Genomic DNA, 6,112 nt, shown 5'->3' with positions numbered 1-6,112 from the left:
TTAGCCAGATTCTAGGAGACTAGTAAAAAAACACCACAACTCTCAAGTACTAGGTTGAGATTTTAGCTATCATTACACCTACTGTCTGCTTACTGGTACGTACTTGTCACATGAGAGCATTTCACCACACTAGTAACCTGGCAGTGTTGACAAACCATGAATACAACCCACGAGACAGGGCAAAAAAATCCCAAGAAAGGGTTGGAATCATGATGATTTGAAAGAAAAAAAAAAAAAGCTTTCAAGGTTTGGATTGTTTTTGCATGGATGGTGATTGGTGATGTACAAGTTTTAAAGACAGCTCTGAAAGCAATGTCAAGATTTATTTTGTAGTATATGAAGACGCTTACGCAGGTGTTCACCGAGAGACATTTGGCACCAGATGGTGAAAAATGGAGTATTGCTGCTTTTCTCTCTGTGGGGAGGATTCCCCTAATCCCCTCTTTGCCCCGTAGAAAATACAAGAAACTTGTATGCAAGCTCTCATCCTACGTTTGTCCTGCTTCCTGGGAAATCTTGGGGCTTCTCTAGGTCTGTAATGACTTAAAGCACAGATCCAGGTGCTACTGACACCAAGATGTGTCTGCTACTTCCTTCAAGGTTTGTTGGCTTTGATTTAGAGACTCTCTTGTTAAGCAAAACTGCCAGCCTGTATAAGGGAACAACAGTTACTTGCCGAAATCTGTCTGGCCTCCAACCAGGGACTGACGGGATGTTTGCAAAGGGAAGTTGCTGTGAGGGTGAGAGGAAGGGAAAATGAAAACATTGGCACGCTCAGAACAACTGTAAGAGAAGGAAAGCCTCTGGAGGACAGACTCGATTTGAGGAAAGGAAGTTAAGGATACAAGAACTGGACAATATTACAAATTTCTCCAAGGGAGAACTTTTTCGCTCTGTGTCTGCTCAGAGATTTCACAGCAGCTTTCCAAAGAAAACCCAGGTACCTCCGGAAATGGCGCCAGTGATTTAGTACTCCTGTGGAGAAGCTCTGGCAGATTTAACTGCTGTGATTTAAAATGTGGCTATCCCAGATGTTTGCCTTGCTTGTCAGCTGGAAATTACTGCCTTAGAGGAGACTGTGACATGTGCTGGTGTCTCTGGGCAAAAGTTTACAGGCTGGAGAAGAAAACTTCCTTTATGGTGTTTTGAGCTAACACAATGGACTAAGACAGTCGCGGCACCAGGTTGTGCTGCCAACCCAAGTAAGGGTGTGGGGAATGGGGCAGAGGGCAACAGCTTAGACCACTGCAGCTAAATCTACCTGAGCTGTCTGTCAAAATCCTCTTTTCTGAGGTGTAGGTGCCCCAAAGTCAAGGTTTTGTGGTTCAGGCATTGGAGAATCCTGGCCTTCTGCTGGAGTGAAGACCTCTCACCCCGAGCTGTTGTAACCAGAGGCCGGGCAGCACAAAGTGCATAACAGTGCCGACGGGTGGTCAGACCCGGGTCACTTGGCTGTGATTTTAACCATATTTTTAAGGTGTGTTTCAGCTGATTAAATGTACACACCTACATCTCTGCTCATCATTTAGGGCTCCCTTTTAGAGTCCGTGAAGGCTGACTCTAAAGGCCCAAAGCATGTCCTCTCAGAGCAGACATCTAAAATAGGTCAGATGAATCATGGTCTTAAAATGCCTGTTTCTTTTCATTAGCTCTAAAGGAAAGCTAGGATTTCTGGCTCTGATTCTGAAGTTAAATTGAACAAATCCCATGTTTTGTGTCCAATTTTCCAATCATTTTCTGTAATTTTGTGGTTTGTATCTTCAGAAACCAATGCTAAATTTGCATGCCAAGATAGGTTTACCAGCAGTGAGTTTTTACTGTTTGTAGCAATATTTGTGCTTATAATATTAAAAAAGTGTTATACTTGTCCAAAATAATGAAGTATTTTCTGTGATGAATAACTGATATGCACTCTTTAAAAAATGATTAATGAGTGCGAGAAAAAATCAAGATAGTAGAACATTTCATTGAATTACTTACAAAAGTTTATTTTTTTGAAGGAGAAAAAAATGTGATTCCATTTAGAAGATACGCTGTAAACAGAAAAAGTAATATTGAGTGTTGTAGGCTCAACTTTACCATGCATTTTTATCTACTGAGGGTGGTTGCATTTGAATAACAATGAAATGATTTCTGTAGCTAGCTCTTTATGTAGAACTTAGGGATGTAGATGCTATTTAAATGGAAAACAGTATTGTAATGACTAAAAGCTCTGGTGTGTCTCTGTGTTGTGTAAGCTGTTTCTGATCTGTATTTGAAGTTGTGCGCTGTTTATCTTGAGATCCAGGTTGGTGTTAAAACATGTTCCCTTGTTACTGGAGAATTTTCTGCTTGCTTCCAAAAAAGATTTGGAATTTAAATGGATCAAAGCTTTATTGTGTATTCCTGGCAGCCAGCAAGGCTGTATAGACCCTATACATCCCTGACTTTGGGATGTTTTATTTGAGGAGTTCCATTTAGCTCGATGATGCCATTCATAATGAAATGATGCTTAAGAAACAAATAGCTTTAGATGGTAAAATAATATTATGGTAAATAATACTATTTGCCACACCAGACCAAAGCTAGCACACTGCCTCTGTAGTTCTGTCTGAATTACTAGCTGAAGCAAGAGCTCAAGAGACAATTAGTGTCCCTCAATCTCTTGACCTTTGTGTTTTCTAGCTACTCCCTGCTGTAATCAGGCTGCATATCAGCATAAGAGCATCTACAGTATAATTCAGAGGAGCACAACTCTTGGTCAGCAGAGAAGGCGTCTACATTCTCAGCTCTGAGCACGCCCCACACTTGCAAATGAGGCGAAGGAGTGCTTGTGCTCACACTGAAGCAATATTTCAGGGCTTGAACCTTCCCTCTGAAGCTCCCTAGAGCTCACTGCTCCAGGGACTCGCACTTCATGGCCAATGCAGGTATAACCAATAAGGCTATTTAATCTTGGGAGATAATGGCACATGTCTTATAATAGGGGCTTTAGGAACCCCACATGCTGATTTCCTGGCTGTCCATACTGTTGTTGGGAAAATCACAGCAAAGAGAAAGGAATGCAATTTTGCAGTTGGGATGAAGAGTGGTGTTTCTTTCTTTCTCACTCTGTTCTTTGTGTTGCTAATTCAGTCTTTTTACTTATTGTGCCTCTACTACAAACTCAGCAGAATTTAAAACTAGACTTACAACTGTAAAAAGTACCAACCTTGTTAATGTATGTGACAGAAAATTGTTGGAAGGTGAAATCTGGCCAAATAGAAAATAATTGTTTGAGGAGAAGGTGTGCCTGTGCTGGAGAGAGGCTGTAGTGGACACCACATGGGACAAATGAAAAGGGTGGGTAAACCCAGGAACCTGCATTTTCACAAACTGCATGAAAAATATTTATGGACCTATGATTTAAAAATAAAATCTCATTCATCATGGGTGAGGACCACAAAGCATTTTCAGAAGTGGCAAAACCTGGAAACCGCCACCGCAACTGCCAGTTGAAGAGAGAGAGCATGAGCCAATGTTTCCTTCAGTTCTTTGGGGTCAGCTTGTAAATCCAAGTAGACCATCGTGTCTCTTAATAACTCCAGAGGAAACTGCACTGTTCTGGATGTTGGCTAAGGCATTCACTTCTAATAGGTCCCTGAGCAGGTACTTTTCCTGCTCTCCCACCATGTGATGGGAGAAACTTGGTTTTAAATAAAATGACTAGAAGATGTAATTTGGTTATACATGTGTAGACAGACCTAGACACACACACACAAATATACATATATATCTGTCTGTATATATGTATGTACACAAACACACACACATATACATATACAAATACTCACACACACATATTTATAGTATGAAAATAATCCCAAATCTGGGCAGATCTCCATGCCCCACCTAAATCCTAATGGACAAAGGGACCTGTGCTGGCCTCCCTCTGCACAGTCCTAACCCTGCAAACATTGGTGTGCAAGATAGCGATGTAGATGGGTCAACAGGGCTTGGGGGAGACTGAACCACGTGGTTCCAGGGATTCCAGCAAATCTATCAAATGGAGGCTTTACCCCAGTGTGTGCATAGAGGTAAAAATGTCATCTTGTCACTTACCGATTCCCTGATTTCCCCACCAAAGGGCTCAACACAGCCTATGCCTGCAGGCCCTTTAGGATGCAAAGATAGGATAAAATGTATTTTGAAATAAAAGCAGTATCCTCATGTGAAGATTTTGTGTGAAAATTTGTTTAATTTTATGAACTTTTTGTAGATTTGAAGTAATTTACTCTGCTGTCTTCTAACCTCGTACTCTTACCAGAAAGAGCCAGAGCCAGCTGAATGCTTAATTTTGGGTAGAATTATTGCTAAGACTATTAACACCTGAAGAAATTCTGCTTGCACCAAAAAATGGGATGGCTACATCCCGGGTAAGGGTCACTTTTCTCCAGTGTGTTAGCAGACAGGTAGGATTTTGTAATGTAAGACATTTCCAAGCTGGAACAAAGATGGGGGAATCATTGCAGGAACTCTGACTAAGCAAAGACTTCAGGACCAGCCCAGGGGACAGTTATTTGGGAAGATATCATGATCCAAAGAAGAAATCATGCCCAAAGAGTGAAATTATAGAGTGTGGTCCTGTAGCCCTGAAAGGAACCCCAGTTCTGAGGAATGGATGTGGCAACTGGATCCTGTGCTTGCTGTGGTGTTGCCGTGGTCTCTGCCTCCCCGGTGCTGGCAGAAGACAAGTGTGATCAAACCAGAAACTCCTTTTGTGAATCCTGTGTCTATTGACTCCATGAGATACAAATACATGTGGACTAGGACACCAACAACCCAGGATAAAGGATGCCAGTGGGCTACCAACCTGCTGTGGGCATCTCAGAGGCCTCCCTTTCAGAAAGGGTGGTGGAGAACAGGGATGTCCACCCCCATGGGGAGGGCTGCAGGCTTATTGGTTCTGATAGGTGCTCTGTGCAAACTTACCAGCCTCCAGGAGGACCAGGCTACAGCTCATCTGTCCAGGCGGAGCTTTACGTAACACAACATGACCAAAATATATATAACTAATAGCTATTTAAACTATTTAAATGATTACTCTATCAGTCATCATGTCTTCTGGTCAAAAGATCAAATGGCCAAAGTCTCCCTGTCCGTGAGTGGCTAGGGACTAAGGGATTTCTGTCTTGCAGGCTCCTTTTTACTATGGTTGAATTTAAAGCTCTTTCTTAGCTCATGCTTCATTGCTTATAACCCCTATCATTGCCTATTTGGATGCATACACTGGTTCCTTTTAGTGGTGGAACTGCTGACATGTTTGCTAATACTGTTAAAGATATGATTATACATAAGATGTGGCAACCTAGCCACTAAACTCAAGCAATTCTGAAGGGGAAATACTGTTTTTCCGTTCCTCATTTTACGTGTTAATCATCAAAACCAGTATTTATACCACTTTCTCCATTTACACATTTTTTCCCACAACATTTTTAATGTGGAAATTTCAATGGCTAAGACACAAATGTAATTTCCAGTCAGACCAAAGTGTCAGCTTGCATCCAGCATGCAGGGCCAAACCCAAGAGCCAGACGGCATCCAGCGGGGAGAGCCCTGGAAGGGGCAGACCCTGTCCTCGTCCGTGTTTCGTCAGCAGTTGTGCACCCGTGTGTGCCCACAGTTGCCTTCACAGATTCCCTGCTGCTGGGGTTCGTGGATGACTTTCAGCTGCTGTTTGTATTTTTTAATGTAACTGATTATTTTGAATGACATGGACAAAGGAACCCTAAATATGATTCCGTATCTCTTGGATGTGTTGTAGGTAGGAACACAAGTAAAATCCAGTTGCTTAGGCTCAGCTCAGTTAGGATCAGAATTAGCCCAGGGTTAGCAGCTTTGTATCTCCAAATACCCAAATGCAAATTCTGCTCTAGTAGACAAATTGAAAACAACCCCAACTTAATTTTTATTTACACAGTTTAGACTTTTGCATGGGAGTTCTGCTTACTTGCACTTGTAGACAAATGAGCAAATATTCAGGGACAGAAAAAGGTCTTGCGCTTGTAAATTATACTAATTTGGGTAAAAAAAACAGTGCAAATGGCGTGATCTGTGAGAACAGAACTTTTGCAAACAACTCCAGAGAAATGAG

This window comes from Chroicocephalus ridibundus, chromosome 1, assembly GCF_963924245.1.
Source record: "Chroicocephalus ridibundus chromosome 1, bChrRid1.1, whole genome shotgun sequence".
In the NCBI taxonomy this organism is placed as follows: domain Eukaryota; kingdom Metazoa; phylum Chordata; class Aves; order Charadriiformes; family Laridae; genus Chroicocephalus; species Chroicocephalus ridibundus.
Note: the sequence above shows the minus strand (reverse complement) of the source record.